Genomic DNA, 14,829 nt, shown 5'->3' with positions numbered 1-14,829 from the left:
TTGTGGGATTTCTAGTCTTTCAGTAATCTTATCTTTTAAGATTTTATCATGCACATTTTCCTCTGCCTAAACCATTGAGATAATTATTATGTCTCAATATACAGATTTGTGTAACAGCCGACTCATCATAACTCCCACCCCCACTCCTATTTTTGGAGTTTCTTCACAGATATGTCTTTTCATTTTCTCTTCTATAAAATCTCTAGCTTTAGTCACAAGAAACAAGGGCTTCATTAACTATTTTGTCTTTTTCATCTTATTACCAAAACACCCTTGTCCCATAGACAACTTAAAGCATCTTGATATAAATCGCTTTTTAGGTGTAAAGAAAATATTGGATGATTATAAGGCAACATATATCAAGAGACTGGGGCCTGGGTTGTTTGGAAATTTAATTTTCGTTTGTCCCACTTCCTGAATGTAAGCTCCTCTGATTGGGATAGAAGAGGTCAGGGACAAATTTTATTGTGGGTGCAGGTATGAGAATTGATTGTTTGGAGAATTGGTCACCTCTGGGCTTAAATAAAACAGTAAATACTTGGAGTACTATAGCCTTCCTCTAATAATGTGTAGGCTCTGGTGGCAGACACGAATCTATATATATCAGAGCCAGAACAAGGGTGAGGCAAGGGAGGTAACTAGGTACAAAATTCAAGGAGGCACTGACTCTCAGGGTTTTACAAGTTCTTCCACCAGAGCCTGCACCTGCAGTGCCTCCTTAAATATTGTGTCCTAGCTGTCTTGAGTGCCTCACGCTAGTCTTGGGTTTTGATTGTCAACCAATCATCTTGTGTTTAGGATATGAAACCATCAAACTTTGTTCATGCTCCTCAGTCTGGAAGCAATGTCTCTGCTGTACCCCCCAATATGCCCAGTGAATTCCTATGTATCTCTTTTTCCTTTCAAGACTCGTCTTATGGGTTTCCTTTTTAATTCCCATTTCCCCATTTACATACCCAGTTCTCTGCAGAGACACCTGTTTGTTTGGTCCCCAACTTCCTTCAAACTTTCAAGCTTTTGAGGAGGAAGTTGATGTCATATTTATGTTTGTGCCCTTAGCACCTATCCCAGAGCCCAATTCATAATAGGCTTCCCAAAAGGGTTAGCAAATAAATGGAAAGGCACTGCAGTCAAACAGCTCTATGTGTGTAGAAGCAGACATCCGGAACTCAACCACATTAAAAAATGCAAATCTCTCGGATGCAAATGAATCCTGATTGTATCCCACATGAGGGCGATTTGCTATTACTGTCTGTTCATGGTGTAAGTGAAATAAAGTAAAAAAATGGATTTCTAGAAAAGAGATACCTGAGATGTCAGGCACATTATTATCTAAGGCTTAGCCAGCTGCCGGCTAATTACCTTAGCCACAGGTTCTAAAGTAAACACAGATGACGCAGAAGTCATTACCACGGGAAAGCAAAAATGCTTCTGCAGCAGACTGGGAGGCAGGCTTGGGTGGCTATTTGTAAAGGGGGTGTGGACAGGCAGGAGGGACCCCAGAAGTTGGGAGGACAGCGAGGGACGCAGGAACCTTGGTGGGAGGGTGGGAGGCACAATCTTGAGAAAGAGGAATTGTTTGATGGAAAAAGTGAAGACTGGGGAGGGTCATAGTAGTCTCCCTCCCATATCTGAAGGACTGCTGTGTGAAAAGGGCTTTAGAGTTATTCTGCGTTATTCCGAGAACACTACCAAGCAGTTGAAAAACAAAAACAAACAAAAAAGCCAAACATGGTTGAACATCAGTATATAACCCATATAATTGTATAGTTCCCTGCAGAAGCCCCTGCCCAAGTCAGGCACTGTAACTCTGATTGTACCAATGAAGAGTCCCAGGTGAAATGGGTTGTCTTTCTCACCCAAGGCCAGGCAGAGAGTAAATGGAGGAATGGGATTCAAAAGATTCGTGGCAGAGCCTGTCTTCTGTCCTCTCTGTTACACTAGACATCATTAACCTTTTCATGGGGTTGCCCATGAGATGTGGGGCTCCCAGGCCACAATTGTGTTGCTGGAGTCCCTTACAGCTTACATGGTGCTTCAGTACATATTATAGCAAGCCTCTGGAACAGGTATTATCATCTCCATTTTATAAAAAGGAATTAAATCCTACTAGAAGGAGTGACTACTTCGGAGTCACGTGGCCAGTTATCCGCTGAGCTGGGACTCTGGTTTTAAATGACTTTTCTCTGCTCCACAGTGGCACTTTCCTTCTGGGACTTTCTCAAGGTGTTGCAGAGGATGTCCCTATACCAAGAGGGAGGCTAGATTTGGTGGCAAGAAAATGGCACAAAAATTTTGTGGTCCTTGATTTGTATAGTTAACTCTCCTTTTTATAGCACCCATCACAAAGCAATAAAAGAGAATAAAGGAAAAGTTCTTTTAGTGAGGGAGGCTGCAGCTTACAGTGTTGAATACAAGTGGGTCTTGAGATGGAACAGTTGTGTGCAGGCAGCAAGAGTGAGTATGAAACAAAGATAGAGGGCAAAGACAATATAAATTTGTATAAAATAGTAAACAGAAAATGAAAGCAAAAAGGATGTGAGAAAAGATTTCCTTTCAAAATGGAATGCGAAACAATTCTAGATAGTAGAGTATACTTTTCACTGAATTTTTAAGACCATGGATGCTTTATGGTGGGATGAACATTACTATTAATGAAATTTTAGCTAATGGGCATCTTCAGTTAAACTTATATATATTCTATTTATTTCAGAGCTATTTTCCCTTACCTTTAATTTTTGCAAATAACATTTGGTAGAATTTTTTGTGGGTGATGTCTCAGTAAGAGTTCAAGTTTGTTAGAAATGGACATTTCAGTACAGCTACAAGATGTCAAAAGAGAGACTAGCTAATGAAGTAGTGTACTTCTAGGAAGAACTGACTTGTTGAGATCAAAGCAATCCGGGTGATGCTTCCAGGTTTATAGCCCAGAAATGCACTTTTTGACTAACCTGCCCAGGCCATGGAGGACTGATTCTTAATCATGACATGCTTGAAAGTCACTGCTAAGCCTCTTTATACTAAACAGAGAAAAATGCAGAAATATTTATGTAGTGTTTAACGCATTCCTACTCCTTTAAAGAAGTTAACCTAGTGAACAAAGATGTTTCCAGAAGATTGTTCGCTTGGTATGGCATGCAAGCAAAAGGATTGGGAAGCTCTCACTCATCATAATGTGTAATTACACAGTTCATTTTGTGATTATTTGTTTAGTTTTTGCCTCTCACCTTAGATTATTTTTCTTGCTATCTATCCAGTGTCTAATATGAACTGACCTGTTATAGGCATTCGATAAATATTTGTCAAAAGAATGTATCAATAGTTTATCAAATGATGATGGTGTGATGTAATCTCCCATCCCAGGGGACTGGAATTCTCTCAATAATGGGTCAGCATACACTCCTGCCTTGGCAATATAGGAGACAGCTGACATATGTACTCTCTGGCTCCTTTTTTACTATAAGCATCATTGCCTCCTGTCTGGAAAGTTATTATTATACAACTGTTATTATGCAATTGAGTAAATTACAGGTGTCATCACATCATTTACTTTACAGATCTCTAGGATCCCTGAGGATAGGGGCTGTATGTTCATTATCTGCATGTCCTGTCCTTTGGTGCTTAACATAGTGCCAGGAGTATGATGAATATTTGTTGAGTGAGCAAATGATTACCTTACTGTGTGTACAACCTAGTTCTGGAATAGAAAATGAATGGGCTGCCACTGTCACCTCTTATGTTGTGTGACATTGCTGATTAATCATGGAATTCTTTCCCACTAAGGTTAGATGGGGTCATAGCCTCCCTCCCCACTAAAGCTCCAGGCAGTGTGAGCAATCTACTAGAGTTGATAAGTTGAAACCTGCTTCCTATTCCTGTCTTATTTTCTTGGTTGAGCCTGGTGAGTCAACTTATTCAGGAACTTTTCACTGGTGATAAATCAATGATAAGTATTTATCTACTATTTATAAAGTCCTTTCATTGTGCTACATGCTGGAGATACAAAAATGTGCAACATAAGAATAGAATATGATCCCTACATGTAAAAGGTTCATCCTCCAGTGGGGTAAAAAGAACCCAAAACCCAAATGATAATGCAGTATGATATATGCTTTAGAAGGCACACAAATGTAAGATTCAGGAACATAGGGTGGGATAAATATATTGTGTCAGAGAAACTGTGTGTGTGTATGTGTCTTTTGCAAGGTGGGGACACAGAGGAAAAGCTCAAGGAAATATATGGTGAGGTGGTACCATTTAAACTGGTTTTGAAAAATGAGATAGACCAGGTGGGGAAGAGTATTTAAGGTAGAGGAAAGAGCAGGAATAAAGGCACATTAAATATGAAGGTGCATCCTCTCCCTAATGTGCACATTAGCACTATGGCATGTTTGTAGGGTGATGCTGTTTGGCCCAAATAAATGGGCCCATTTGTGTTGGAATTTGAACCTTTGAAGAAGATGTTTGGGGCACATTTTTTCCCTGACATGTCTGAGATCATACCACATTATCTCATCCACTCCTATGGATGGTGCTCCCCATAGCTGATGCTGGAACTAGGTTATGATATTTGTACATTATGAGTGTGCAAGGATTTAGTTCACACAGTGGCAAAGCCACCATTCTGCTCAGTCAATTAAAAAACATCCAATTCAGTCAAAGTAAACAGTTAAAACAAACTGTTATGTGTCATGTAGATCAGTGTTCTAGTTTGCTAATCCTACCAGGATGCAAAACACCAGAAATGGATCAGCTTTTATAAAGGAAGTTTATTTGGTTACAAAGTTACAGTCTTAAGGCCATAAAGTGTCCAAGGTAAGTCATCAACAATTGGGTACCTTCACTGGAGGATGGCCAGTGGTGTCCGGAAAACCTCTGTTAGCTGGAAAGGCACGTGGCTGGCGTCTGCTCCAAAGTTGTGGTTTCAAAATGGCTTCCTCCCAGGATGTTCCTCTCTAAGCTGCAGTTCCTCAAAAAAGTCACTCTCTGTTGCTCTTGGTGTGTTTGTCCTCTCTTAGCTTCTCTGGAGCAAGAGTCTGCTTTCAACGGCTATCTTCAAACTGTGTCTCATCTGTAGCTACTCTCTCAGCTTCTGTGTCCGTCTTGTAGCAAGCTCACTCCTTCTGTCTGAGCTTTTATAGTGCCCCAGTAAACTAATCAAGGCCCACACTGAGTGGGCGGGTCCACACCTCCATGGAAACTATCCAGAGTCATCACCCACAGTTGGGTGGGGTGCTTCTCCATTGAAACATCCAATCAAAAGTCTGCAACCCAATCAACACCAATAGGTTTCCTGCCCACACAAGACTGCATCAAAGATAATGGCACTTTGGGGGACAAAATACATCCAAACCAGCACAATCAGGCACCTGGTGGTCACTTCCTACCTGTGGTTCTGAGGTGAGGACCGAGGTTTATCATCCAGATTTGGTTCTCTCCCATACAACATGATCATCCCCTGATTCTGTCCATATTCCCCACACTCCCACATCTCTTGAGTCAGGAAGGTAAGGGAGGAAATCTAGGGGAGTGGGAAGAGAAAGGATGGCTCTTAGAATTGAGTTTAAATCCTAACAAGGTTCTGGGGGACCACTTCTTAAATAGATTTCAAAGTGAAATCCTTTTATTTCCCCTCCAAACCTGCTTCTCCTCCATTCCCTGTCTCTTCCCACCCATTCTGTCTGTGACATTGGAAATCTCAGAGATTTCCTTCCCTTTGTTTCCTTTATCTCACAGGCAACATCCATTTAGCTAATTCATCTTGTTAATCTACTTCAAAAATGTACCCAAAATCTAACGTTCCTCTCCACCCCCACCATTGCTTCATTTAAGCCCCTCATCTTATATTTTTATCTTGTTTATCATCACCACAGCCCACTAACTGGCCTCCCTGCCCCCTGGAAACCCTAAGGATCACTGCCAGAGTCAGGGCCCAAAAAATAAAGGCTAGTGAGTCATCACCACAGAGGATCAAGTTCAAACTCCTCTCATGGCATACGTAGATCCCTGAGGGCATGGCCCGTGACTAGCTCACTCATTGAGTGCAGCGCATAGGGTTGGGCTCCCGTAAGTATTTTTGAGTGAATGCATGTGTATCAAGTCTCACAGTCTAGTCTGTCTATACCTTGTCAGAATCTTTTCCTACCTGTCACTCCCCACAATATATCCTAAACTCCAGCCATACCCAAATCTCACCTTTTCCTGAACTTGCTATGTCCTTCCATGCTACCTTTGACTGGATTTTCCTTCATTTTGTCTCCACCTAGATAACTGGTATTCAATCCTTAAGATATAGCTCAAATCCCCAAGTAGAGTAAAACGATAAATCCATTGTATGCCCGCTACCTTGTGGTCCTCGGTTGTTTGCACATATACTTTCTGTTTTAATAAAACATTTACATGCTTACTCCCCACACCACTTTTTGCTCTGTCCTTCCTTTTTCTTTCACACTGTTTGTAAATATTTTGTGAAAGTAAAGAGTTTAAGAAAGCTGCTTATCTAACAAGTTCTAGAGGAGACAAATGTCACAGCAAAGGCTGGTTTGGAAAATATAATTTGACTAAACCCAATCATCATGTGTCTACATAGTCCTAGAGCTGAGCAAATCTGAGCAAACCACTCAAGAAGATGCCTCTGTCTTGATTACTGTAGGAGACACATTTCCAACGATAAAGCCTAAATAAAAATAGGTGGAGGATGCAGACACCCCCCCTCCACACATATCATTGCTGTACTCATTACTCTTCTATTTCCAGTGAGAAATTATTTCTACACTCCTAAACCTGGTTTATCAGCAATTCTCACCTACTTTTCTCTCACTTTTCCTCTTCCTCAAATATTTGAAGCAAAGCAGTCAACTGTCAATGATGAAAAATAAATACTGAATGCCAGACTAGGAAGTGCAATGAACAAATACACGTGTACAAGGTAAAACCACCTACTACTATGATCGCAGACGCCTAAGTCAACTATTTTTAATAAACTGGCTGTCAGTTACTAAAAAAAAAAAAAAAAAAAAAAAAAAAAATTCTATTATAGACAATAGAAAATGTCAGAAAAAAATATATTGCACTGGGCATTTGGGGAACATTGAGATTCTAAAAGATGCATAAATATATAGTTGGGAAGAAGACCACTATGAACCCAGCCAGCTGGGCAGATAAGAGTAAACCTTCAGCGCTAACTTTACTGAAAGAGGGCAGTGACACTGCCTAGTCTGTCGATACAATAGTCAAAGGAAAAATATAGAAGAGAGAAGAGTTAGAGGTTTTGTGTCCCTGGAGCTCACGTGTCCTCAGGAAAGTGTTCAGAAGGCACGAGAGTGCTCAGGCCATGCTGCTTCTTTCTACTTCCTTTCTCTGTAATCCCCGCATTCTATTTCTTGCACCTATATTTTTCTTTGCAGCTGCAGCCAGATAATGCTTTTCTCAAAAGTAGTGAGTAAGATACTAAGAAGCAAGAAGGAAATAAATATAATGCAACAAGATTTTACTGAGACCTTCCTTGTGCCATGTACTGGCCAAACATGAACAGTGTGTAAAGGAAAGGCAAATGGAAGACACCTGTGATCGTGTTTGGGAGACTAGAGCCACATAGTTGAAATAATTGAAGTTGATAAAACAGTACTGTGGTGTGAATATATGTATACATATTTATATTTTTTTGAGGAGCTACATTGTAAATGCCATTGGAGTACAGAGAAGAGATGGATAGATGGGTAGAACAAAAGTACCAGAATGAGGTGAGGATACAGAGAAAGATAAAAATGTAGAATTTCACAGAGAATAAAAGATCAACCAAGTGAGTCTTAATGTAGAATGAATAGATGAGTAAAGGAAAAAAAAAAACTCAATTATGAATTGACACAAAAAGGAGAATAATTTTTTAATCTTGAAAAAAATAATTATGATATTTAATTTTTTCTAGTATAGAGTTTTTTTCAAGAATTGATTATACTTTTAACTTATGCTTAAGCTTTGTAAATACAAAGATGAAAGTACTAGCCGTCATTTATAGTTTCTCATAAAACTGTATATGACAATTGAAAAAAAGGAATAAGATTAAAGTGTATCTCAAAGTAACTTTCAGGCTTCTGTGATTGGAGGAGATAGCTTTGTTCACCAAAATATTGAGAAATCCAGATGAAAAACCATTTATCACATGTGTTCAGAGTGAGAGTCACATGAGGAAAAGGATATTTTATAAATATTAAAGTTGTGCTATTCTTATGATACACATATAGCTCTATTTTGATTTAGGTAAAACATGACCTATAAATTTTGCATATAACACAATATAAGTGAATGATAGTTTTTGGGTGAAAAATCTTGTGACGGTGGCAATTCAGATTTCACAAGTATGCGTTATTGATTGCTACATAGCAAATTACCCCTAAACTCCGCAGCTTAAAACAAGTATTTATCATCTCACAGTTTCTGTGGCTCAGGAATTTGGGAGAGGCTTAGCAATATGATTCGGATTCAGGGCCTCTCCTAAGGTAACAGTGAAGATCTCAGCAGGGCTTGCAGTCATCTGGAGTCCTGGCTGGGGCTGGGGTTCTGCTTCCAAGGTGGCTCATTCTTAGATGGCTGTCAGAAGGAAGCCCTGTGCCTCAAAACGTGGACCCTCTACAGAGCTGCTCACGTGTCCTCAGGACCTGGCAGTTGGCTTCTCCCAGGGAGAGCAATCCATGAAAAAGGAAGGCAGCAGCCACACTTTGATTACAACCTAATCTCAGAAATTGTATACTGCCGCTTCTGTAATATACTATTAGAAGTGAGTCACTAAGTCTGCCCACACTGTAAGGGTGTAGGGAATAAACTCTGCCTCTTGGAGGGAGGAGTAACAAGGAATGTTGGTACAAAGACTGTTTTAAGACCACCACACACACTATTTTAAATATATATCTATATGAATTTACTCAAAAATTGTATGACAAACTTGTTTTATTTTCATATGCATTAAATATTCATGGAATACTAGACAAAATGTATTTCTACATTTGAATGATCAAGAAACATCTTCCTTACCCCTTTATGTCAACTAGACAACAAATTGCATTACCTTGGATTTTCACTATATATTGTGTTTTAGTTTCCTAGCTGCTAAAACAAATACCATATAATGGCTGGTTTAACAACAGGGGTTTATTGGTTCAAGGTTTCAGAGGCTAGAAGGCTTGCTTCTTCCTGGGGTCAGTATCTTCTGGCTGCCTGGTGATCTTTGGGGTTTGTTGGCTCGCCCATCACACAGCAATGCACATGGCGGCGTACTCTGCTTTCCTTCTGGGATCCGTTGACTTCCGGCTTCTGGCTGCTCCCAGTGGCTTCTCTCTCTGTTGTCTTCTCTATAAGGTCTCCCAAAATAGGATTAGGATCTATCCTGATTCAGTTAGGCCTCACCTAACTGAAGTAACCTCATCAAAAGGTCTTAGTTACAATGGGTTCACGCCCATAGGAATGGATTAAGATTAAGAACATGTTTTTCTGGGCTACCTAACTCCAAGCCTCCACATACTGTTTAAGAGATTTAAATGTCTAAGTAAACATTGCTTTTAATTAGCATTTAAGATTAATTACATTATCTACATCTGTGAGTTTTGCTCTTGTATTTTAGAAAATAAGAAAGAATAATTTAAATAGCCAGTTCAAAACATCAGACAAAGCCAGTAAATGTCATCAAGGAATTTATCAAACACACATTGACCTCTCCACTGAGCTGGTATCCTTTTAAAAGACAGACACAAGCATATCTGCTTATTTTTATTCTTTAATGATACAGCATTATATGAAAGTCTGCATTGCCTTTCTTTTGACTTTTACATGTAAGAATCAGTCCCTAACAGATATGTGAATTAGTAGAATACGGTCTCTTGCTTGGATAATATAAAAAAAACTTCTACCTTAGTTAAAGCGATGATGATTCTCAAGATGTTTGGGTTCTAGTCTGTGCCATGACTCAGACACAGTGGGTGACCTTTTACCTGTCTTTACACTTCTGATTCCAAGTAAATAAGAGATTTGGATTAGATGATCTCTAAATCTCCTTCCATTTCCAAAAATCCAAAATGCTATGAGTATAAGAACGCACTCTCCCTGGGTTTGGCTCTTACTGTTCCACATCACCAGGTGAAGATGACCTGGGAGGAGGATCCAGTGTTGTGCATTTGGTATTATTCAAGAGGCAAATGAAAGAGGAATTATTAAAAAAGTAAGAGGGACGTTTATGGTCCTTGAATTAATATATGTGGCAGCTTTATGAAAGGATAAAGCTCAGAGTGCCCAGTTTCTCTCATTCATGCTCAGAGGATTTGTTCTTATAAGTCCTATTAAGTAGGTAAATCCTCTGTGTATCTGAGAGAGCACATACTAACAAATATCAATTTACTTGCTACTGTTGGCATGCTATTTCCTTGGCTGGTGATTACCTGTTTCTTCTAGAAAATATATTCACTGAAGCTCAGATTTATATGCCATCTTTAATTTGTTTGGTTTGAATAAACTGCACACAATAGCTTCTTCAGAGGACAGATTGTTAAGATAGGAATACAAGCTTAAGAAAATCTCTAGCACTACCAAAAAAAAATTATAGACTGCAGCTTTTTATTCAGTGAATTATGTTAGGATTATAACACTTCCACCAGATTTAAATGTGCCCAAAGAGGAGAATTACAGGCAACCAAATAGAATTAAGACCATAGCCCACATTTAGAGAGGCATAAGCCCATGGAATTTGAGGTCATAGAGCCCTGACATTGTATCTCAGCTTTATTAGGTGCAGGGCTGTGAGTTCAAGGCTGCATCTCTCCTCAAGCTGCAGGTTCCTAAGCTGTTAAAAAGAGGAGGGGTGGGTGCAAAAATAATTAGACCTCCCTTATAGAGGAGTTGTGAGGGTTCAACCCTTAGCACAGGGCATGGAACATAATAATTATTCAATAAACGGTAGCCTTTATAATAAGAGATCAACATTTTAAAGGAGAAAAAATTAGCCCTACTCTTTGGACTTAAATGAGAAGTTATGTCAATGCTTTAGTTTTATTTCAATTACCATTTTAATTTCCTTTTTTTTTTTAATTTTGGGAGGAGTTTCCCATACAGGAATATAGCTGTGCATGCTGCAGGTTTTCATTTGCATTTGCCAAAGATCCCCTAGTCTTTCGATTTAGGCTGATGAAGGCTGTTCAGAGTGAAGTGTCCAAGAGTGGTAGAAGGAAAAGTAAGACGGCATATCTCTTCTTCTCTCAAGTGAAGTCCAGGGATTTCCTGAGAAGAGGCAGTCACAGAGCATGTGAGACCCCAGGTTAGAAGTTGCAATCTATCCATATATCCAATCTCCCAGGACCTCTGACATTGGAGATGCTTTGTGAATTTGAGGTTTGCCATTACTCTGCAAAGCCTTTCCTTGGAGACAATAGACAGGGCTCTCTCATTACTTTATATGCCCCTTTGCTGTTCTAATGCAGTTCCATGTCTACATATAATGTTTTAGAACTAATAAGAAGGTTCATCACAAAGGTGTTCTTGAGCCAAAATTTTTTAATCTAAGAACACCTAATACCAGAACAAAGCCACAACTTTGTTTTATAGGTTCTAGGCACTGCAAATTTCGGTTTTCTTTAAGCCCTAAACTAATCTGCTAATGTTTGTTGAGCTATTATGTACACCAGTTCATCAATACCTGAAAGAGTTAATTTCCCTGACAATCTGTCTCTGCAGGTTCCATTTCACATGGGCACAAGAGTAGGTTAAGGTGCTGCTTGTCTAGCATATAGAATGTGCAAATGTATTGAAAAAGCCACCCATTGTTCCCTGCAGCGATCTTACTGTGGCTGCCATATAAAACCTGCCAAACTACATATTTTACTCATTTTAATAAGTGCATATAAAAATGGCATCGAATGTCTTCCTCTCCGAGTCAAAGAAAGCTCATGATATTAAAAACATTAGAAGCAGAAAAAGTTAAGTAGTTGAAACAGGTAACAGATCTAAGGCAAAGAACTACATCTAGCTGCGGAATCTCAGATCAAATATGCCTGCTTTTTCCTTTCGCCCTTTGGGGTCGTTCCTCTGATAAATAATTCACAGACTGCAGTGCAAAGTAGTTTGCATACTGACAAGATTAAAAAGAATGCTTTGTCTGGGTTAAATTTACAATCTGAAACCTTCCTTTAAAATGTCAAGAAGGTAATTAATTTAAGAAGGTTTGCCGAGCAGAGTCTCCCACCCTGTCAGAAAAATTTCATCTCCTGAGGGTGAAAGGGATGTTGCATTTATCTTTCCCAAATGCCTGTTTTGGTTTCCATTTTAAGACCACTTTCTCTCTTCCTAATATGCCTTTTATAGTCCCCCCCTTTTTTTTTAAAGCAAAAATTAACTCCAGCATTCTTTCCTGGTGGACTTTTTGAAAATTATCTAACATAGTCTCTGAATTACCGATGAAGAGGGACTGGAGCACAGGTCAGACCTTTTAACAAAAACAGAAGAAGAGCGTTTTCCACCAAGAGCACTCTCCCCTGCCTGAACATTCAGTACAGCATTTTGAGTAGCAGCGGGAAATGCATAAATTCAACAGCATGAAGATTTGCTTGTGGCATAGCAAAACATCCTGTCCCACATATGCTCGGTAGTGTGCATTCTTATGAATGAATGCTTATCATAATCAGTGGGGTGTTTACAGCAGTTCTTCAAGCCAAGTTTACTAGTGTCCCCTTAACTAATCCCTGGAGGCCTCACCAAAGAGATTAGACAATGCATTGCCATTTGGAAACCTGGTCCAAAATCTGTGTATCACGTGGGCACACACATGCATGTAAACATACAGAAAAAGAAAAATGTTAATTGACCCAGTAGAGGCACTTTGCACTTCCTCTTAAAAGTAGAGTTTCCCAGGGTAGTAAAGCTAAATAGATGTCATCTAACTTCATCTCTAATTTACTCCAAGAAACAAAGGTCAGCTGAAGTGTGTCATAATGCTAAATGAGAAGCAAAACAGCTCAAAATATATGAAATTCTAAATAAGAATCTCCTGATTTTAATGCAAATCTAAATTAGAAAATGCATTCAATAGAGATACTTTTGGCTGCTTAGCTGTCCTCGCTCATTACCAACTCTTGAACCTGTTGAACGAGGTGTTTGCAATGCTACAAGTCAGTTTTCTGAGATGTTCTTGTGTCATCTGGTGGGGTCAGGATGTGCTATATCAGTTTGACAGCTTCAGTCTCTGAGGCTTTAGAAAAACAGCCACAGGACAAATCATTTTGCAAATTCCTCATTCATCACCATCACACCACAGGAAAGTGGGATCTTATTAAGGTCATATATTTGTTTTTCTTTCATGAAATCTGCATTACTAGTATGTCAATACTCACCAGTAGTCCTTATTCTTTCACTTGGAGTGTTTAACTTTCCTGTTTTTTGATACCTTAGCTGCCTTCAAATCTTTTGGGAAGTTGTGGTAGTATAAATTAAGAACTAATAAAATATTGTCTAGTATGAATTAGTATTAGGCAAACAAGCTCACAGCTAAATATGCAGTTTCAGAAAACCTACAATTTCTATTACTCTAAAGATTCTCTTGAAAATGTCATGCCATTTTCCACTTTTTTCAAAGAAAGGGGTGGAGAAGTCTTTAGAAATTGATTTTGGAGTAATGTTTACTTTGGAGGTGATAGTGCTGGACATAAGCAGTAGAGTATGTTGGGAGGAGGTATGAAGTTGATGTATAGGACACAATCAGAAAGTTCATCAAAAAATAGTTAAATTTGTTAGGTTTTAGCATACTGAGTTGTCCAGTGGAGAGGTTGTTCTGGGGGTTTGGTATCAAATATATCTGGATTCAAAATCCATTGTTACCACGTGCAAACCTTGTACACTCTGACAAAGCGGTTTAGACTCCCTGCGTCTTGGTGTGCACCTAAATCAACTGGGAACAATACCTGCTTTGAATGACTGTAATAAGGATAGCCTAAGTGCCAAACAGAGTGCCTGGCCCATTCTGGACACTCAGTAAATGTTAATTCCATTTGCTTTCTTTTTCTCATATTTTGCCCAGGAGGGATATAAATCTCTGAGAGTGATCCCAGGTGTTTTGAACCATGACCAACACTGGCACAAGGACCTCCCCATGCAGTAACTCAGAGTTCAATCTGCATATCCTGTAAAACCTGGGAAAACTGAGTTTGGTAATTCTCAAAAAACCCATGGGGATAATGCCGAAAACAGATTTTAATAGGTCAAAACTGAAGAGCCTGACACATATTGTTTCTTGTTTACACTATTGCATTGTATTTATTTTTACATTTAAAAAACCATACTATTTTAGAGCTGGAAGAACCCTTACAGATCACTTGGTGGTGTAGTAGAAATAACACAGTGCATGGAGTCAGGGGATAAGGATTCAAGTCTTGGATTTGCAGTAATATCTTCTAATATCTACCCCACCTATTTCATTGCACTGTTTAGCCTTTGGCAGGATAAATCAAGCCTCCTCATGAGCATGCCTGAGGGTCAACAGGTGGTTACTGTTTTAACCAACCATCAGATTTTGTTTTGTTTAATGCTTTTAGACTTGCTTTTTTTTTTTCTTGTGACGAATTTGGTTAACTGACCAATGGTCCTAGTCATTCACTCAAATGTAACTCAAACCATATTAAGACAAATTAAAATAAAAGCTCCACAATATGGTAATGACTTGTCTGTGATTAGCATTTAATACATACTTGTAGAAATGAATTGATTAAATTTGTGTACACATGCTAAAATAACACTCCCATGATATTTTTCTACAACTTGCGAGATTCTTGTAGGTGTTTTTGTGCAGTTGGCTCCCAT

The 14,829-nt window shown here is 39.1% G+C and overlaps 2 long non-coding RNA genes across 2 annotated transcripts in view; one reads left to right on the top strand and one right to left on the bottom strand.

Annotated features, from left to right (window-relative positions):
- LOC119542344 overlaps positions 1 to 14,829 on the top strand; it is a 355,847-nt gene that overhangs the window by 10,648 nt on the left and 330,370 nt on the right. The gene's annotated exons all lie outside the window — the stretch shown is intronic.
- LOC119542345 overlaps positions 11,166 to 14,829 on the bottom strand; it is a 55,888-nt gene continuing 52,224 nt past the window's right edge. The window contains exon 4 of the long non-coding RNA XR_005218456.1: positions 11,166 to 11,262. This is a non-coding gene — a long non-coding RNA (uncharacterized LOC119542345). The remainder of the gene's footprint in view (positions 11,263 to 14,829) is intronic.

This window comes from Choloepus didactylus, chromosome 8, assembly GCF_015220235.1.
Source record: "Choloepus didactylus isolate mChoDid1 chromosome 8, mChoDid1.pri, whole genome shotgun sequence".
NCBI classification, from domain to species: Eukaryota; Metazoa; Chordata; class Mammalia; order Pilosa; family Megalonychidae; genus Choloepus; species Choloepus didactylus.
Note: the sequence above shows the minus strand (reverse complement) of the source record. Positions and strands in the feature narration are given on the sequence as shown.